The 22,445-nt window shown below is 41.5% G+C and overlaps 1 long non-coding RNA gene across 1 annotated transcript; it reads left to right on the forward strand.

Annotated features, from left to right (window-relative positions):
• The first annotated feature begins 6,263 nt into the window (after nt 1-6,263).
• LOC133152932 (uncharacterized) lies at nt 6,264-15,590 on the forward strand. Its single transcript, XR_009714207.1, has 3 exons — nt 6,264-6,328; nt 7,886-8,005; nt 14,951-15,590. It is a non-coding gene; the product is annotated as an uncharacterized LOC133152932 (long non-coding RNA).
• Nucleotides 15,591-22,445: the final 6,855 nt, after the last annotated feature.

The raw sequence follows: 22,445 nt of genomic DNA on the forward strand, positions 1-22,445 counted from the left end.
CAGAAACATTTCTATTTTGGAGCCCGTAACAAAGCCAATGAGCGACCCGAAAGACAAACTGCCAAGAGAGCTAAAGAGATTCCAGATTGACATTGCAGCGCTCTCTGAAACCCGACTGGCTGATGACAGGCAGCTGAAGGAGGAAAGAGGCGGATACACTTTCTTTTGGAAAGGAAAGCCTGCAAATGAGCCATGTATCTGTAGTGTGGGCTTTGCTAAAAAGAAGATCCTCATCATTCACCTCTATGAACTCCCTGTGGGCATCAATGAACACCTAATGACCATACGCCTGATGCTTGCAAGCAGTCAAACGGCCACCGTTATTCGTGCTTATGCACCAACACTTGACGCACAGGATGAGGTAAACAAGACCTAATACGCTGACCTTGATGCCATCCTATCCAAATTTCACAAGGAGGACAAGATAATCCTACTGGGAGACTTCAATGCCAGAGTGGGACGAAACCATCATCTATGGAGAGGCACGATGGGAAGAGAAGGGGTTAGAAATATCAACTCCAACGGCACAGTACTACTGACAAAGTGCTCAGAACACAACCTGGTCATCACTAACACTTTTCCGTCAAAAAAATACATTCAAAACATCATGTATGCATCCTAGTAGTAAAACTGGCACTTCATTGACTGTGTTATTGTCTGCACCAGCGACCATTGTGACGTGCTTAATACCAGAGCAATGACCAGTGATTGCTGGACTGACCACCGCCTCATTCGCTCCAACATGTCTAACCGCTTTTTGCGGAAAAGAAGGATGCAGAAAAGACAGAGCCGACCAAAGCTTAAGACCATACCAAAGACTATAAAAATGGGACCAATTGCCTCCCTGCGTGTGTGACGATCATTGGGACTTAAAAAAAAATAATAATAAAATTAAAACAAAATTGGGTGCGTATTATACATGGGTACAGGCTTTTTTCCAGCATCAACATGCCATTTTTAGGGTGCGTATTATACATGGGGGCGCATTATACACGGAAAAAAAGGGTACTAATATTTTGCGGATTTGTAATGATCATACTTGTAAACCAGGGGTGTCTAAACTTTTTGCAAGGAGGGCCAGATTTGATAAAGTGAAGGGGCCCGGGGCCAATAGTTTTTTCTGATTTTTTAATTACAGAAATTTCATACAAATACCGTAATTTTCAGACTATAAGTCGCATTTTTTTTCATAGTTTGGGTGGGGGGGCGACTTATACTCAGGAGCGACTTATATACATATATATCGGTTTTTTTTTCACTTTTTTGGGCATTTTATGGCTGGTGCGACTTATACTCCGGTGCGACTTATAGTCCGAAAATTACGGTACACACTGTTATGAAACAGATTGCATTGTCCCAATTGTCTTTATTTTTTAAAGGACAAAATAACCAAATATAAGCCACTTAGGCAGATGTGAACAACTCTAAAAACACAAATTCTGCCTTTCATTCATATCTGAAGAGTCAGATAACATTGAACAAACTGTATTAAATACCTTAAATTTACAAGAGTTTAAAATTATTTTGCCTCATGAACATTTTAAACAGGAGTTATAAGTATATATAATTATTAGATACATATATATATTATATATTACAATGCAAAGTTGTCTGTTATTATTAAAACTCAAAACAAGTGAATTTTGCTCTTGTTATTTACAATATTTTTCAGAAAATAATAGTTTGTTTCACGTCTACAGGTTCATACCATCAACAGTTTTAACATGGCCACTTCGTAATACCGTATTTTTCGGACTATAAGTCGCGTTTTTTTCATAGTTTGGGTGGGGGGGCAACTTATACTCAGTAGCGACTCATATGCGTTATTATTCCCAAATTTTTACTTGATCATTAACACATTACTGACTTACTAGTATAGTTGATCACGTCACGTGTTATTTTCACTTTAAACCGCATGAGGACGCACTATGGCTGTGGAATAATTGGAGCCTCACTGACAATGAGTTACATTCACTGATTTCCGGAGTCAGGAGATTTTATGATTTGGAGTGACACATGGTTCGATAAACTTGTTATTTATTTTATATTGTATTTTTCGTCCTAAAGGTTGATTTGGAGTGACACATGGTTCGATAAACTTGTTATTTATTTTATATTGTATTTTTCGTCCTAAAGGTTGCTCCGGAAAATACGTCGCATTTGCCATAAAATGAGCAATAATGTAAAAAAAACAGTCGCTTTTTGGGGGAAATTTATTCGACAAAATGCAACACCAAGAACAGACATGAACGAGCAACAACAGGCTAAACGATAGGTATGCTAACGTAACATAAACACAAACGAAGAGCTAAGAACGGGCCTGACATAACATTCAGAGTTATTCAACTAACTATGACATAAATAACACGTTTATAAAACCATCTGTGTCACTCCAATTCATTAAATCCATCGATCGTTCTATTTGTCAACAATGGTGGTTGCAATTCAAATTTTCCACAAGCCCATATAACGATATATAAATTATACATCAAATAACTATTATATAGGCAATCATATTATCAAACCATCTGTGTCACTCCAAATTATTAAATCCATCGATCAAATTCCTCGTCCTTTGTTAACAACGGCGCGCATGCACTCTGACGTCACCCTCGTCGTTATTCCACAGATCTAGTATATAACTAGTATATTGTAGTGTTACCAAAGTACAAGGAAAGACGTGGGTTTGGTAAACGGCTCTTTATTTAACAAAACAAGAGTTCAACGAGCCAACAACTACTGAACTGTAATGAAAAAAACATATACAAGTTGCTACACGAAATAAAATATATCAAATAACTATTACATAAATAGCACAGCCCCAAGCACCGGCGTCGACTTCCAGGCGTGTGGCCGCGTCGACTTCCATCCCCAGAGGTGGCACTTCAAGCCACGGAGGTGGAAGAGAGCTCCATAGACTAGGACCAGGCGTGCGTAAAAGCCATGTCCGAGCCCCATCCACCGTCCCCGCTCAGCCACCCGGCCGAGTATCGGCCCCCGACTTCCATCCACGGAGGTGAAAGAGAGCTCCGTAGAGTAGGACCGGGCGTGTGTAAAAGCCATAATAGTTTTTCAAACCTTCTGTGTTACTCCAAATCATTAAATCTTTCAAACTCTTCGTCCTCCGTGTCACTTACAAACAAAGCCACAAATGATGCCGGTAGTTTGTGGGGCCCTTCGTCATCTTCGTCATCCCGTGATCGAATCTTTGTACTTTATGTAAACAACTGCCGCGCCGGGCCGCTACCGTCACTTGAAGTTCAAATTACAGTAATCCCTTGCTACATCACAGTTCGTTTATCGCTGTTTCACTTTTTTTTTTTTTTAATTTGTGAAAAAATTCACATATAAGTCGCTCCTCAGTATAAGTCGCCCCCCCACCCAAACTATGAAATAAAGCGCGACTTATAGTTCGAAAAATACGGTAGTTATTTGATATATACCGTTTTTTTTCCGTGTATAGTGCACCCCCATGTATAGTACGCACCCTAAGAATGGCATGCTGATGCTGGAAAAAAGCTTGTACCCATGTATAATACGCACCCAATTTTTATGAATTTTTAAAAAAAAAAAAATTATTTTTTTTTTTCTTTTTTTTAAGTCCCAATGATCGTCACACACGCAGGGAGGCAATGGGTCCCATTTTTATAGTCTTTGGTATGGTCTTAACTAGGCTGGATGTAATTTTTTTTGTTGGCGTTGATTTCTCCGACTGCCCATAAACGCACCACCACGCTCCGTGCGCGCACGGGAAAGAGGCGGCTCTGTATGGGAGAGACGTTGAAGAGGAATAAAAACACCCTTGGAAACCAAAACTTGCCCCTCGTCGTGACTCGGAGCCGCAACAAATGTTTCGGATTTGTGTAGGGTACATTGTGACAGACAGCAAACTAGCAGGTGATCGAGCGAGCGTCTGATACAAGAGCATTGCGGTCGTATGGAGCGTGTTTGAAATGAACAGCAGAGTCGAAAGGAACAAGGCAAAGTGTTGTGAAATAAAATATTACCTGTAATAAGAAATTTTGTTAATTGCTGATTGAAACTGCTAATTAAACTGTGAATTGAAACTAATAGGAAGAAAACATATCTCGCTCTTAATATAGCTGACGTGTCTTGCGCATACGTTCTGCGCATCTGTAATGGCGGCCTCCGTATGACGTCCGGTCCGCGATGGAGATTAAAAACAAACAATATTTGACAATAACACACCATCAAGGATTGCACCATCGCATCAAACGATGTGTCGTCAATTATGGATTTTTTTGACTAAGTGTGTTGGGCACGATGGCTGAATGCGATGCGCGATTGACAACAAACAAGAAGAAAGGTGAGTTTTATTTCGGGGGAGATTTGTCATGTCTCGTACCCAGTTTTGCTATGTGTCTAGGTTGCCATAGTTTCTGTTCGCGTCGCCCCTCTCTTCCTGTGTCACCTCAATCGATGTAACGTGTTTTGTATTTAAGTCCTGTCTGCCCCTCGCTCACCGTTGGATCATTGCATGTGTTACTGTCATTCTGTTCCTGTCTTTGGTACTGTCACCCTGTCTTTTTGTTCCACGACTTTGTCGGTCAGTCCTGTTGTTGGTTTTGTTGTACCATGACTTTCTTTAAAAAAAAAAAAAAAAAATTAAAAAAATAAAATACAATTTCTTTTTTTTTTGTACCCATGTGTAATACGCACCCCAGATTTTAGGACAATAAATTAGTTAAATTTTGCGCACTATACACGGAAAAAAACGGTAGTTTATTTAGAGTAGCAACGTCTATGTTGTTAGATTTCAGTAGTTTACGATTGTCTAGCAAGGCCGTGAAGGCAGCAAGGGGGGTAGGAGCTATCCAGGGCGCTTGCTGCACTGTGTTGGCTCATATCTTGAGCGCTTGTTTTGTCAAAGTTTTGTAAAGTGCCGGTTACCAAACCCACGTATTGCCTCGTACTTTGGTAACGCTACAATAGTAGTTATTTCAGTAGATCTGTGGAATAATTGGAGCCGCAACTGACGACGAGGCTTACGTCAACAGCTGTTTTTTATTTTTATTTTTTTAAAAGGTACCTTTGGTCAACCTGTAAAACGCAGGCACTGATGTAGTATAAAGTAAATGTACAACATCAAAAAAGAAATAACACAACACCTCTTAGGGACAAGAGATATATAGCCTGAAACATTGCCATTTGACTGGCACTTTTGCTGCCTGGGGAAGAAATATGGTGCCCCGGATATGACGTCTCAAAGTTGATTCCGTTTTGGGGCGCCCCAATCAGGCCTATATACTACCTTTTTTCCAGGGCTGTGGACTCGGACTCGGGGACTCGGACTCGGTCGGACCCGGTCATTTTTACCGGACTCGGACTCGGTGCTGATTTTGACCGAGTCCACCGAGTCCGACAATAAAAAAAAAAAAATATTTGTGTTTATTTTTGTGCGTATTTGCTTCGCTTGAGTTCAATATGTTTTTTGGTCAAACGCGCATGCGCGTGAGGGGAAATCCCGCAAAGGAGGAGGGACAAACAGAGCGATTGGTTATGCTGGCTTTTTAATGAATGGCAACTGTGACTACGGGGGCCCATTAGGTCCAGAAAAGCTGACAAGACGCTTGCCAAAATGGCAAGGAAAAAATGCACAGCTAAACGAATATATGACGATGAACACAGGACGAGAATAATTTGAGTGAATTGATTTTACAATTTTTATCCCCCTTCCCCACCATCAGTCACTTTGCTTGGGACAAAAGGAGCCTTCAGAACTGAAATTTCTTCTCAATTATTCATTCAAATCAATTCACTCAAATCATTCTCGTTATGAAAGATTTGATCACAAAACCTTTCCGTCTGTACGACTGGTCTTTGAATGCACCCCGCTTCAATGGCAGAACGCGGATGAATTTAAAGACATCAAATGAGAATAATCCTTTATAAAAATTAAAATTGACTGACGCAAACACAAGTTTGGAGACTTTGAAAAGTCAGGCAGAAAAATAGGTACAGTTTTTCGAAAAAATTACGAAGCACTCAGAGACTGTCACACTTGCATTGTTTCAACTGGCTTGGAACATTGCACGGGCTAAAAAGCCATACAATGAAGTGGAGTTCGTTAAAATATGCCACAGTGACGTTATTGAATTTTATTTTCATCATGCTGCTGAGAATGCGCGTAGGAATACTGTCCACAGCCCTGCTTGCTTGTTATGAAAACAAATTTAATTGTTGCGTGCGCGCCCGCGCCTGCCTGCCTGCGTGCGTGCAGATACAAGACCCACAATGCCCCGCGCGCAGCCAAGATGGAAGAACCCTGGAGCAGCGAGAGAACAATGTTTTGCCTCTAGATTTGGGGGTAAGTTACGATCAATGCAGCCACGTTGAGTTGCACTTAGGCTAATGTTTACATTATGTACCAATGTCAAGGACGATTATGTCACCCAGCTTATATCATTGATGTGTTTCGATAGTTGTGGGGTCGTCACTAATTATTTGTGTTTAGATAAATGTCTGAGCTATAATGGTGTAATTAATGATTAAAACTTGAAAGTATCTGTTTATTGTATTCGTTTATATGTTTAATAAAGACAAAGCCATCACAAAACTGTTGTAATTATTTTGATTTTGATCTAAATTAGCCTTGAATAAAGACTAAGCAGTCACATGAATTAACAGAAAAAATGGACAGCCGGACTCGGACTCATGGTCAAGAGGCCGGACTCGCACTCGGTGCAAAAATCCGACCGAGTCCACAGCCCTGGGGACAAGTATTCTATTATACAGGGATGAGAATTTTCCGTGTTTTTTTTTCTGTCGAAAGTCTTTTTGTGAATCGTGTAGATCCGTTGAGAAAATTATTTTTTTATATATGGGGGGGGGGAGTGGCCGGCTAGCTGGCCGAGCAATGTTATCCTCGGCGACTCTCGCGGGCATTCCCCCGCCCGCGCGACAGCGTATACGCCCCCTCCCGCTACTTTTCCGTGCTTTTTCACATTTGCCTTTCTCATCCCTGTATTATACAAATCAGCTTCCAAACATTTACTTAAAAGACCAATTGATCATAGCCGTTACTAAAATCACTTAACAGGAAACTGACTTCCCTGGCAAAATGCGCTTGCCCGCCTTGACGGGAAACCAATGTAAATAAACCACAATAATCGCCCAGTAATTTATCAAAATTGGGGACAAAAACTGCTTATCACAGATACATATCTGTCTCAGAACGGCAATGTTTTGTCTCTGGGATCTCTTTTCATGACGCTGCTGGCTTTTCACATCAGTTTTCTTCTTTATGGGCAAAAATTGTTGGCACTGTACCAACGCTGGGGACAAGATTGGAGCCAGCCAAGATGCTATCAACTTGCTGACGTCACGCAGCTGCCTGATCCGGGCCACAAACTAAGCAACATGGATGCTCCCAGTATTTTCATGTCACACTTACTAAAAGCCATTTATTTCCTACATGAGTTGGTTTTTTTTTTATAAACTTCAGGGATTTGATTAAGCCATATTCGTAGAATAGAAAAATGTTAATATGGCTAATGACTAAAGGTACCCTTTAAGTGACACAGCGAATGAAGATTTTATATTAAAGTTATTTGATATATAGTTTATATATCGTTATATGGGCCTGTGAAATAATTTCAACTGCAACTGACGACGAGTCCGACGTCAGCGGTGCGCTGCACACGCAGCGTTGTTTACATAAAGGACGAAGAATTTGATCGATAGATACATTGATTTGGAGTGACACAGATGCTTTGATAAAATTGTTGTTTATATTATAGTTTTTCAATATATACCGTTTTTTTCCATGTATAATGCGCAAAATTTAACTAATATATTGACCTAAAATCTAGGGTGCGCATTATACATGGGTACAATTTAAAAAAACATTTTTTTTTTTTTTAAGAAAATCATGGTACAACAACTTTTGAAGAAAATCTTGTCACGGATGGAGTGTGGAAAGGAGCAGGGCGACCAATTGCAGCTTGGACCAGGGTTCATTGGAGGAACTCAAAACACAGACTTGGTAAACTAACATAACTCTCTAACAAAACCAACAAGAGGACTGACCGACAAAGATGTGGAACAAAAAGACAGGGTGACATTACCAAAGACAGGAACAGAAACCTGTGTTATTGTCAAATATTGTTTGTTTTTTAAACTCCATCGCGGACTGGACGTCATACGGAGGCAGTATCACTGCGCATGCGCACTATGGATCCGATGCGAATAGTCCTCTTCTCTTCTTGACTGACAATGAATGTGATAGTTTAATACAATCAGCAAATAACAAAATGCGTATTAGAGGTAATATTTTATTTCACAACACTTTGCCTTGTTCCTTTCGTCTCTGGTGTTCACTTCAAACACCCTCCATACGAACGCAATGCTCTCGTATCAGACGCTTGCTCGATCACCTGCTCGTTTGCTGTCACAATGTACCCTACACAAATCCGAAACATTTGTTGCGGCTCCGAGTCACAACGAGGGGGAATTTTTGGTTTCCCTGATTTGAAGCTTTTAAATGCGCCAATGACGTCCGACATATCAGGCAGAATGACAAAAAAAAACTTCAACTCTGTTAAAAACATCCTGTGTTCATCGTCATATATTCGTTTAGCTGTCCATTTTTTCCTTGCCATTTTGGCAAGCGTCTTGTCAGCTTTTCTGGACATGTCCGCACGTCTCTTTCCTCTTTTCATTTTAACCTAACTGATCGCGGTGGTGCCTTTACGGGCAGTCGGAGAAATCAACGCCAACAAAAAAATTACATATAGCCTAGTTAAGACCATACCAAAGACAAAAGAAATGGGACCCATTGCCTCCCTGCTTGGCACTCAGCATTAAGGGTTGGAATTGGGGGGTTAGATCACCAAATGATTCTCGAGCGCGGCGCCGCTGCTGCTCACTGCTCCCCTCTCCCCCAGGGGATGGATCAAAATTACACGGGGATGGGTCAAATGCAGAGGACAATGTTTCACCACACCCAGATGCGTGTGTGACAATCATTGGGACTTTGGGTGAAAATTTGGGTGCGTATTATACATGGGTACAGGCTTTTTTCCAGCATCGACATGCCATTTTTAGGGTGCGTATTATACATGGGGGTGCATTATACATGGAAAAAAACGGTAGTTTATATATCGTTACATGGGCCTGTGGAATAATTTGAACTGCAACTGACGATGAGGCCGACGTCAGCGGCGCGCCGCACACGTGGCGTTGTTTACTGAAAGGATGAAGAATTCGATCGATGGATTCAATGGTTTGGAGTGACACAGATGATTTGATGAACGTATTATTTATGTTATAGTTATTTGAATAACTGTTAATGTTACATCAGACCTGTTCTCAGCTTCTTGTTTGTGTTTATGTTACGTTAGCATACCGTATCGTTTTGCCTGTTTTTGCTGGTTCATGTCTGTACTTGGTTTTTGATTTTGTCAAATACATTTCCCCCAAAATGCGACTTAAACTCCGGTGCGACTTATATGTATATGTTTTTTTCCCCCTTTATTGTGCATTTTATGGCTGACTTGTACTACGGAGCGACTTTTAGTCCGAAAAATACAGTATTTAATATAAAATAATTTTTACTTTTGATTTACTTTTAACTCACAGGCCCACGTGATGAATCGCTGTTGTGATGCCAGTTCAGCTTGGAGCTGCTTCACTTTATCAGCGCGGTCACTCCCTGTTAGCTTGTCGTATGTGGTAGCATGTTTAGTCTGATGGTGTCTCTTTAGGTTGAAATCCTTAAACTAGGCAACCGTCTCTCTTTACAAATTAGACAAACACAATTGCCTTGATTTTCAGTGAAGAAGTAATGCAATTCCCATTTCTCTTGAAAACGACGGCCCTCAATGTCAACTTTCCTCGTTTTCTTTGCAGTCGCCATGGCAGAAATGAGCGGACAAGGGTGCTGGTGCCACATTTTGGTAATAGGAGGAATTACAGTTTCAAATTTCATGATTTTTTTGTATTCAGTTTGACAGTGCAGGCGGGCCATAAATAATACATTATAAGACCGAAGTTGCGGGCTGTATGAAATCTGACCGATTTAGATGGGAGACTTTCAACCCTGTCTGCCACCTGCCCCCCAATCTGTCATTTCTAAAATCTAAAATCTCCCAATTTTAGAATGAAGTAAACAGTTTACATTGTTGGGCAATAGAATGCAACACGGCTAATCCTTGCAGCACAGCCACCCGAATTAATTCCCTCTGTGTGACCTGCTCACCATAAAGGCTCCCCTCCCCTGCTCGTGTGTCCCAGAGCTCAAGCAGGTGGGATCCACAAAAATGGCTGATATTGGTCTACATCAACAACAGTACTCTAAAATGCCATTGTAATAAAATGCGGGGGTCAGTGGTCCCCTGCTTACGGGTGTTGAAAAATACGTCAATCAAAACAAAACGCAGAAAAAACATTCAAAAATGAAAAAGAGAGGATGAAGAAAATAATCAGGAAATGGATCTAAGTGTACATAAAAGTCCCGCTGCCAAGTGTGACAAGTTTTTTGGCACATTACTAGCTAAAATTAACAGAGACATCAACAGACATCAATGGCACATCAACAGAGAGACAAACAGTTGTTTTGTCTCTACTGTTTTGGGTAAAGACAGATGTTATGTTCCATTATTAGCCATTTTCTGTCAACTGCTAAAATTGATGCCATATTCAATTTTCATGTCATCTTGGTCTGTCTAAACTTTGTGGAGTTTGCATGTTCTCCCTGTGCCCGCGTGGGTTTTCTCCGGGCACTCTAGTTTCCTCCCACATCCCAAAAACATGCTTGGTAGTCCGATTGAGCACTCCAAATTGCCCCTCGGTGTGAGTGGGGATGGTTGTTCGTCTCTGTGTGTTCTGCGATTGGCTGGCAACCGTTTCAGGGTGTTCCCCGCCTACTGCCCAATGACTGCTGTGATAGGCTCCAGCACGCCCGCGGAATAGAAAATGGATGGATGGATGAATTTCTCTACTAGCTGTTACAGAGTGGTCCACAGACTGGTACCAGGCCTCTGACCGGTGGTTGCAGGCTAATAGGGAAAACAAAGATGAAAAAACAAACAACTATTTTTAACAACTCAAAGTTGGCAGATATGTATCATGCAATAAACTGGCTGACAAATAACACTCGCCCCTCTGAAATTGTGGGCCAATACGTAGATGAAAAATAACTCCCTATATTTCATGCAGATGAAAAACAATCTCCCTATATTTCACAACCCAAAGTTGGCAGGTACGGGAATGATATGCCGGTAAAACAGAATACCGTAAAAACATTAATAGTGGTGTAAATCGCGGGTTTTGTCACGATACGATATAATATCGATACAAAGAACAACGATATTTGCCGATATCTTAAAGCCTACTGCGATTCATTCACGATATATCGCGATATAGTGCTCTACGATCGATATATTTTTTTTTTGTTAATAAAAAATATAGAACAATATCCTGATTTATAACAATTCATACGCAAAATCAACAAGGTACTGCAAACTCTTTATTTAGGAAATTACAAGAGTATTGCAGTATACAAAGTGCTTATTTTAACACTGAACTTTGATGTCGTGTTTTTCTTTAAATGTGCGGCGAGATTTGTGCTTCCTGAATATTTTATCACCGCATGGCAGGATTTACAAACTGCACGTGTCTTGTCGGTTGAGCCATCTTTTCTTTGGAATCCAAAGTGCTTCCAAACGAATGACTTGAAGCCTAAAGGGGAGCAAATTTCCTCGTCTTTCTGGACACTAGCCATAGCACCAGCCCAGGAGCAGCGTACTAGTTGTCGACTCCCCTTTCACGTGCCTGCTCTGCTCACAACACAACAACGCCGGGCGCACTGCTCCCGGAAAGAGGAAGCAAGCAACAATGAACTGGATTTCAAAATAAAGTCGCGTCTAATGTCCGAGGTCAAACATGGCGATATAAATCGATGTTTACGTTTAGCCTCGATGCCAATAAATCGTAGAGCATTATATCGATTAATCGATGTGTATCGATGTATCGTTACACCCCTAAACATTAACATTTTGAGTGAGTTGATTTTTGTTAAAAAAAAAGTACTAAATGAGATTTTTCGCTTTATGTTGGTTTGTTGGTACAACAGTTTTTTGCTGTCCTCGAATGGTAAATGTCTCAGTGGTATATTTAACAAAGTAGTCATTTTCCCGAAGTGAGATCTTGGTGAGTGACAAACCCGGCAGTGTGCCTTCACTTAAAGCTCAACTTGGCAGAGCTCAACATGGAAAGTGTACAAAGCCAGTCAGCTATCACTGTAACAGAGACCATTAGAGAAGATACAACAATACAACAGAACACATAAAACATCGGCAATAATAACAACAACACCAGTGTGCTCTCCATCCCTGATGAGCCTGACCTTTTGGCTTCACTGCACAAGAGACTGGAAATGGTACAGCTTGTCTGCAATCAAGGTACAGCTTATCTTGGGGTCAGACAAGTTGGACTGAGTTGTGTACTGAGAGTGTTTGACCCCCCTGCCCTAAATCTTCTCGTTATTGAATTAACACTGATTGAGGATGGCTGGTGGAATAATTCCACCACCTTTTGGCAAGGTGTTTTACAAAAACTCGAAAAATAGAAAAAAATTTGGTTGAAATATAAAAAAGAATCACCGGTGCAGAACAAGGTAAAATGTGCTGGAAAAAGCCACAGATGGCTTAAATTCTGACACTCTCGCAACACTCTAAACAAAATTGGACTCTGTGTTTTTACAACACAATACCTTCAAATGCAGTCAATGGTCGGGTTAAGATAAAAATTTCAATTTCTGAAACATTCGGAATAACCTGTTTACAGGACAATTAATAACTTGCTGAGGCATGGCCATTGTGAAAAAAATTTATGTCATTTACACTGTTAATTTCCATCTCAATACAACACGTTAAATTCATATGAATCATCACAGGAATAAAGCAGTGACATTTTTCTCCTCCCTCCAAAACTGTGGCTTTATTGGCGCAAGTTTTACTTAGGCAACACGTGTACTAAAGTTGGAACGATGCAGAGAAATTTCCTAGCTCCGCCATGATTGTTTTACTCTGCTTGTGTATCTCCAGCAAATTGCATGCTTGATGCATGGACTTTCTGTACACATTGCCTTTTTCTCCGTAGAGACGAAAAATAATGTCAAAACGCCGCAGAGAAACTAATATATTCAAATTAGACTCGCTATGGTAAAAGTGTTGACTTTGTGTATAACAAACACCAACATTCCTTGCGCATTTCCAAGCTCCGCCATGATTTTTTTTTTTTGGGTATTGCGCAATTGTGAGTGGAAGCCTCCCAGCAGTGTTCTCTCTTTTCCACTTTATCTCCTTCTTTTCTCCCTTCTCTTTCTATCTATTTGTCCATTCGGCGATGCCGGTGCCTTCTACCACCTCGGCGTCCGCAGATCGGTTCGGATCATACTTTTTTTTCCGAGGATGGCTGCGCACATCGGTTGGGACTGGCGTGACTCAACAACAATCATCCTGCTCGTCCGGCTCCCGCGCCTTGGCCTCGCAGCCGTGACCCCTGTGAGAGGTCCGCTCCCTCGTGCTCGTCCGAACCAACGACATTCGCTGTGCCTGCCCCTTAGTGACCATCTGCCCAGAACACTGCTCCCACGTTTGCCTGTTTTGTGATGTTTCAACGATTCACAACCACGGTCCATTGGGCACCGTTGAACTTGACTGCCCTTACACCTGTTTATGGATCCCGTGGAGGCTTTTTTTGTGTGTTTTTGGGGTGTTCTTATGGTATTGAGGGGGGCTGGTTGGCGGGACCATTTACAATATTTAGGCCTCTCACCAGCTGGCCTGCTGTTACTTTTTTCTTTTGTTCTTGTCTTGTTGCTTTGCTTTGATTAACTTTGCACTTATTGGCTTTCTTTGTGGCGCCGTTGTGTGTGGCAGCCTTTTATTGGACCCTATTGAGTTGCGCTCATGTCGTCTGTTTGTCTTTATATACCCACTCTGTGGTATGAATGCTGCTGGGAACCTTAATTCCCCCCCCCCCCGATCAATAAAGTATCAATCAATCAATCAATCAATCAATTGTTTTGCTCTGCTTGTGTATCTCCAACAAGTTTCACGCTCGATGCATGGACTTTCTGTACACTTTGCCTTTTCTCCGTAGAGATGGAAAATAATGTCAAAACGAAACTAATATACTCAAATTAGACTCGCTATGGTAAAGGTGTTGAATTCGTGTATAACAAACACCAACATTCCTTGTGCAGAGAGTAAGAGCATGCACAGAGCACCAACAACTACTCTTAATTTATATGCTCTGTCTCTCAACCCAATTGCAGTTTCCATGACTAAATATTCTGGTTAGAAAAGGGGTGACCTTAGTGTCTTATTCAGGTTTTTAAAACCCACAGCAAGGGGCATATTCAGGTTTTTGCAGATGTTTACATGGCCTTTAAAACCTTGAAGACTGGCAATGTTTGGGTTTTCAAAGGGTTATTAACTGCATATAAAAGTAGTAATCCCTGCGATTGGGTGGAAACCTGTTCAGGGTACTCCCCGAAGTCAACTGGGACAGGCTCCAGCGTTCAGAGGAGAAGCAGTTCAGATAATGGACAGATGGATGGAAGCATAATCATTGTCAGCCTGACCGGGTTGGGACCTTATTATTGGGATGAATCTACTTTCAACATACCTCAGACAAACTGATAATCATATAGGAAAATATTTTACGACATGGTAGTGGGCTGTTTAAATGGACACTTGAATGATCTGAATATTGACACTGTGGTGATTTAAGGCTTTTATGGGGAATTAGTCAAGAGCACTTAATCACAGAGCAGTCAAAAGAGCGTCGCTGGACACAGTAGTAGAATAAGTGGCTTCTTTATTCTCTGTTCCATCCAATTCACATAGAATCAAAATGACTTACTCAATGCGCTTGATATTGTCATTTACACATTGCTTCTCTTTTAATAAAATGTCAACAGGAAGGACCCCTTCGGCTGCCCAACAACATCCTGACCTAAACTGACGTAACAAAGGACCCCTTCGGCTGATGAAATCTTTAAATGCCAAGCATTTTCAGAAAAAATAACCCTTAAAATCCCAGCCGATTTTGAGCATTTTCACTTATTTTGTAAAGCCTACAGAATATTGTGTGCTATGGCTATATACACACGAGTGGTACCAAATGAAAGATTGTGCTCTCTTCTTTAATTAGAAAAATAAGTATGATTCTAACCCAGGGGTGGGCAAACCTTTTGACTGGCGGGCCGAATTTGGTTCTAAATTTTGATCGGGGGGCCGAACCAGGAGCAGATGGATGTAGTGTTTGTGTGAAGTAATAGAAATGACATGTAAAGGTCATTGCATAAAAGGTTTGTACTTTTAGTAGGTAGTAAAGCATGGATATTCAAAAAAAGCTTTTTGAAAACAAATGCATTAATTAACAGCATTAAAAAATATATTTTTCCAAAAAACTACTATCAGTGATTCTCATTAAATACGACACTGTTCTTATGAATAATAGTTTCCACCACTTCAGCGCCTGCAGGTCAGATTTGTGAAATATGTTTATCGAATGAGGCGAAATCACAAACATTCTGACCAAATACATCATCTTGATGAATCAGTGAAAGAATACTTCTAAATAAAGTAATAAAGAAATAGTATTGTTGGTCTCCCTTTTTTGCTAGTGCATCATGGTCTGGAGTAAAATTTGTTGTGGTAATTCTTAGGATAGAGCCGAGGTGTCGGTCCGTTAACCTAGAGCTGTGACGGGCTTTGTTGACGTTCATGTGGCTGAACGTCTGCTCACACACGTAGGTCGAGCCAAAATGTCCTCTCTTGTTTTTTTAATCACTCGGCACTCAGTGTCTACCTTTCTTTTCCTCGGGCCACTCATTTTAATGGAAGGATTCCAGGGAAAGTTTGTGGGTCGCATTAGCGTAAAACTGTATCTGAAAGCTCCGTGAATTACGAGAATACTGACGTCAGCCCACACTCGAAATTCGGCACTGATGGAAATAGAGCGCGGAGTGTGCCGGGTCTGTACTACTTAGTACGTACACGCACTTGTGAGTGTGCACCGAGCTTTCTGACCCGGCTTCCGGGAGTAAATGCGCGGGCGGGCGCTTACCCAAACATACTAATTGGAGGGAAAATGACCCCAAAAAAAGTTCAATAATACAATTTATACTAGGGGTGTAAATCGCGGGTTTTGTCACGATACGACATCATATTGATACAAAGAACCATGATACGATATTTGCCGATATCTTAAAGCCTGCTGTGATTCATTCACGATATAGTGCTCTACGATCGATATAGAACAATATCCTGATTTATAACAATTCATACGCAAAATCAACAAGGTACTGCAAACTCTTTATTTAGGAAATTACAAGAGTATTGTAGTATACAAAGTGCTTATTTTAACACTGAACTTTATCAAATTCCTATATTTTTTCTCATATAAGTACCGTTTTTTTCCGTGTATAGTGCGCAAAATTTAACTAATTTATTGTCCTAAAATCTAGGGTGCGTATTATACATGGGTACAAAAAAATTTTTTTTTTTTTTTTTATTTTTATTTATTTTATTTTTTATTTTTTTTAAAGAAAGTCATGGTACAACAAAACCAACAACAGGACTGACCGACAAAGTCGTGGAACAAAACGACAGGAACAGAATGACAGTAACACATGCAATGATCCAACGGTGAGCGAGGGGCAGACAGGACTTAAATACAAAACACGTTACATCGATTGAGGTGACACAGGAAGAGAGGGGCGACGCGAACAGAAACTATGGCAACCTAGACACATAGCAAAACTGGGGACGAAACATGACAAATCTCCCCCGAAATAAAACTCACCTTTCTTTTTGTTTGTTGCCAATCGCGCATCGCATTCAGCCATCCTGCCCAACACACTTAGTCGAAAAAATCCATAATTGACGACACATCGTTTGATGCGATGGTGCAATCCTTGATGGTGTGTTATTGTCAAATATTGTTTGTTTTTAATCTCCATCGCGGACCGGACGTCATACGGAGGCCGCCATTACAGATGCGCAGAACGTATGCGCAAGACACGTCAGCTATATTAAGAGCGAGATATGTTTTCTTCCTATTAGTTTCAATTCACAGTTTAATTAGCAGTTTCAATCAGCAAATAACAAAATGCGTATTACAGGTAATATTTTATTTCACAACACTTTGCCTTGTTCCTTTCGTCTCTGCTGTTCATTTCAAACACGCTCCATACGACCGCAATGCTCTTGTATCAGACGCTCGCTCGATCACCTGCTAGTTTGCTGTCTGTCACAATGTACCATACACAAATCAGAAACATTTGTTGCGGCTCCGAGTCACGACGAGGGGCAAGTTTTGGTTTCCAAGGGTGTTTTTATTCCTCTTCAACGTCTCTCCCATACAGAGCCGCCTCTTTCCCGTGCGCGCACGGAGCGCGGTGGTGCGTTTATGGGCAGTCGGAGAAATCAACGCCAACAAAAAAAATTACATCCAGCCTAGTTAAGACCATACCAAAGACTATAAAAATGGGACCCATTGCCTCCCTGCGTGTGTGACGATCATTGGGACTTAAAAAAAATAAATAAAAAATTAAAAAAAAATCATAAAAATTGGGTGCGTATTATACATGGGTACAAGCTTTTTTCCAGCATCAGCATGCCATTCTTAGGGTGCGTACTATACATGGGGGCGCACTATACACGGAAAAAAACGGTAAGTAAAGAAAAATGAATATAGCTAGCCATAGCACCAGCCCAGGAGCCGCGTAGTTGTCGGCTCCCCTTTCACGTGCCTGCTCTACTCACAACACGACACGCCGCGCACTGCTCCCGAAAAGAGGAAGCAAGCAACAATGAACTGGATTTCAAAATAAAGTCGCGTCTAATGTCCGAGGTCAAAAACGGGCGATATAGATCGATGTTTACGTTTAGCATCGATGCCAACAAATCGTAGAGCATTATATCAATTAATCGATGTGTATCAATGAATCGTTACACCCCTAATTTATACAGGTTTGGCGGGCCGGATTAAACGGCCCCGTGAGCCGGATGTGGCCCGCGGGCCGTAGTCTGCCCATGATGACTGTTCTAACCTATACCGTTCTTTAGTTATCACCATTCGAATATAGCTTGGTTTCACTCAAATCAGCAAGACGTATTTTATACACAACTGCGACTTTGAGACTAATATTATTTGGTTTAGTGACATCTCAAACATCTCAACAGCCCTTCCCTTCTAGAAAACATGAACAAAAATGTGTCTTTGATGGCAAAAACATTTATTTTCATATTTGATAACATGCGCAAACAGCAACATTTTCACATTTGACAAACTACCGCTTTTTTCAATGTATAATGCGCAAAACCTAACTAATTTATTGTCCTAAAATCTGGGGTGCGCATTATACATGAGTAATTTTTTTTTTTTTTTTTTAAGAAAATCATGGTACAACAAAACAACAATTTTTGAAGAATATCTTGTCACGGATGGAGTGTGGAAAGGAGCAGGGCGACCAAGTGCAGCTTGGACCAGGGTTCATTGGAGGAACTCAAAACACAGACTTGGTAAACTAACATAACTTTCTAACAAAACCAACAACAGGACTGACCGACAAAGACGTGGAACAAAAAGACAGGGTGACATTACCAAAGACAGGAACAGAAACCTGTGTTATTGGCAAATATTGTTTGTTTTTCAATCTCCATCGCGGACTGGACGTCATACGAAGGCAGTATCACTGCGCATGCGCACTATGGATCAGATGCGAATAGTCCTCTTCTCTTCTTGACTGACAATGAATGTAATAGTTTAATACAATCAGCAAATAACAAAATGCGTATTACAGGTAATATTTTATTTCACAACACTTTGCCTTGTTCCTTTCGTCTCTGCTGTTCACTTCAAACACGCTCCATACGAACGCAATGCTCTCGTATCAGACGCTTGCTCGATCACCTGCTCATTTGGTGTCACAATGTACCCTACACAAATCTGAAACATTTGTTGCGGCTCCGAGTCACGATGAGGGGCAAGTTTTGGTTTCCAAGGTTGTTTTTATTCCTCTTCAACTTCTCTCCCATACAGAGCCGCTTTTTTCACATGTCCGCACGCCTTTTTCACATGTCCGTACTTTAACCTAACTGATCGCGGTGGTGCCTTTACGGGCAGTCGGAGAAATCAACGGCAACAAAAAAAATACATCCAGCCTAGTTAAGACCATACCAAAGACTATAAAAATGGGACCCATTGCCTCCCTGCTTGGCACTCAGCATTAAGGGTTGGAATTGGGGGGTTAGATCACCAAATGATTCCCGAGCGCGGCGCCGCTGCTGCTCACTGCTCCCCTCTCCCCCAGGCGATGGATCAAAATCACACGGGGGATGGGTCAAATGCAGAGGACAAATTTCACCACACCCAGATGCGTGTGTGACGATCATTGGGACTAAAAAAAAGAAAAATTTGGGTGCGTATTATACATGGGTACAGGCTTTTTCCAGCATTGACATGCCATTTTTAGGGTGCGTATTATACATAGGGGCGCATTATACATGGAAAAAAACGGTATTTACAAATGTTCAAAAATGTATGTGTTGGTGCTCAAAATGCATGTGTGTGTTTTAGGGGTGTAACGATTCATCGATACACATCGATTGATCGATATAATGCTCTACGATTTATTGGCATCGATATTAAACGTAAACATCGATTTATAACGCCGTGTTTGACCTCGGACATTAGACGCGACTTTATTTTGAAATCCAGTTCATTGTTCCTTGCTTCTTCTTTCCGGGAGCAGTGCGCGGCGTTGTTGTGTTGGGAGCAGAGCAGGCACGTGAAAGGGGAGTCGACAACTAGTACGCGGCTCCTGGGCTGGTGCTATGGCTAGTGTCCAAAAAGCCGAGGAAATTTGCTCCCCTTTAGACTTCAAGTCATTCGTTTGGAAGCACTTTGGATTCCAAAGAAAAGATGGCTCAACGGACAAGACACGTGCAGTTTGTAAATCCTGCCATGCGGTGATCAAATATTCAGGGACCACAAATCTCGCCGCACAGTTAAAGAAAAAACACGACATCAAAGTTCAGTGTTAAAATAAGCACTTTGTAGACTACAATACTTTTATAATTTCCTAAATAAAGAGTTTGCAGTACCTTGTTGATTTTGCGTATGAATTGTTATAAATCAGGATATTATTCTATATTTTTTATTAAAAAAATACCGCTATCATGAAGAGCAATAATTTGCTCAATTGTAAGCTACTTGAAAGCTGATCGCTTCTGTTTTGCCATCTTCTCTCTCTCCGACTTCTTCCTTCATAACTCTACAACTACATTCCCCACTGTTCTCCCATGTGGGATGGATGGGCTTACAGTTTACCTCTTTATGAGCCAGCAAGAGTAACTCTGCTATCAAGTGGTCAGAGTTAACCACTACAATGCTCTAAAGACTTGATTTTAAATGGAGAGGTGGCCAGCCGGGAGTCTTATCTACCCATTATTAAAATTAAAATGAGTTGATGAGAATACCCGTCGACGGAATCCTGCATCATTAATGTCAATGACGAGTATTCTCGTCGCTGGCATACAAAGAGTTAAAAACATGCCTTTCTATAAAAAAACACTTTCCATAGCACGCGCTTTCGGGGTTAACGCGGTTCCCAAATTCTGGACCACAAAGTCCACATAAAAATGAGGTTTACATGTATTTACAAAAAACATTTAAAAAAAATGTATAAAAGTGTGTTTTTCTCATATGTTGGGAGTATCTTGAATGTGAGAAATAGCTCCCGAAGGTCAACTGGATGGTCAGAGTCCACCTTTGCGGCAATTCTTCCGGCTTCCAGCTGGCTTGATGCCAGTCTGTGAATTATAAAAAACGATTACAACAAACTACCATTAGGAATTATTTACGCTATGGTGCCATCAAGCGGTAGATGTACATGCTGGCATCATCATCATGGCATGATACAAGTTGGTTCCTTATCATGGAGGGAAGTTGGACGCTTCCACCGCCACGAGTCTCCACTATCTTGCAAGCATGCCACAAGATATGTCGGAAGTTGCAGATCTGGGATATCTTACTGACAGGGCTCTGTCCACCCAGCATGTGAAGTCTGGATTCGGCGGAGAGCGCAGATGGACAACTTCTGAAGTCAACAAGCTGAAAGGCGATTACCAGCAATGCATCGTGGAGCACATAGGGAATGGTAGGTTGACAAATTATTTTGATCCTATGATTATGTTGGAATGTAGACTGTAATGATTAACCAGCTGCAGAGGAAACAATCAAACTTATTCTGTTAACACAACAACGTAAAACAAAGTGCTAAAGGGGTCTTAGCTGAAAGGCGATTACCAGCAATGCATCATGGAGCACATAGGGCATGGTAGGTTGACAAATTATCTTGATCGTATGATTATGTTGGAATGTAGACTATAATGATTAACCAGCTGCAGAGGAAACAATCAAACTTCTTCTGTTACCACAACAACGTAAAACAAAGTGCTAAGACCCCCTGCTCTGATTGACCAGCTGCCGGGGGTTACCAAAACCTGTTCACTCTCACCCCCACCCTGTTTTCTCTCAATAAATATCCCCTTGCAAGAGGCGTAAGTCAGACTGCTTTCAAACACCTCTGTACTACACAAGGTGCTCATGGCTTTCTCCGCTTGCAAGCGTAAAATGGCCAAACTGTCTCACATGTGGTTCTTGCAAAGAAGTTAGAGTGAGGAACACTCTAACAGTAGGACACATAGGACATCAAGGTCATCCACCGCATTTGTTTTTCTATCTCCGGTCATCTTGACTTTGTCTTGCCACTGGATCTCAATGGTCTCGGACAAGAGTGAGGCTGACGTTCTGCGCAGCTCACCCTCACTTTATTCCAAGTCAAGGCAAGTCATGACTTCAAACCATCCTGCGCAACCTTCACAGGTCCTGTGGCAATGGGCGTGTGGCAAACCAGCAGCTGCGGATACTATAGGCACTGACAGTCACAGACCTATACGGAGGCAGTGGAGTTCGACAACCCCCTGGTTGTCTGAGCAGACATTTTTAGGATTCGCTCTGCTCACCCCCACGGAGGAAGGGGCTAGAAAAGGAAAAGATGCCCTAAACATAGTCTGCTTCATATCAACATGGCCAGCTGACCACGGCTGGTGGGGATCCCTCCAAGCTGCATGACCCTCCAGCTGCCGCTTGCGAACAAGACGTGCACAACACTGATCAGCACCTATGCTCCAATGATGACAAACCCAGATGATGTCAAGAACAAGTTCTACGAAGAACTGGATGCCCCCATTGCAGCACTCCCACGATCAGAGAAGCTATTGGTTCTCGGGGACTTCAACGCCGGAGTAGGGACAGACCATTAGACTTGGGAAGGAATCATAGGGAAGCGTGGCATCGGCAAATGCAACAGCAACGGTTTACTGCTGCTCAAATCGTGCTTG

The sequence above is a fragment of the Syngnathus typhle genome, linkage group LG4 (assembly GCF_033458585.1).
Source record: "Syngnathus typhle isolate RoL2023-S1 ecotype Sweden linkage group LG4, RoL_Styp_1.0, whole genome shotgun sequence".
NCBI classification, from domain to species: Eukaryota; Metazoa; Chordata; class Actinopteri; order Syngnathiformes; family Syngnathidae; genus Syngnathus; species Syngnathus typhle.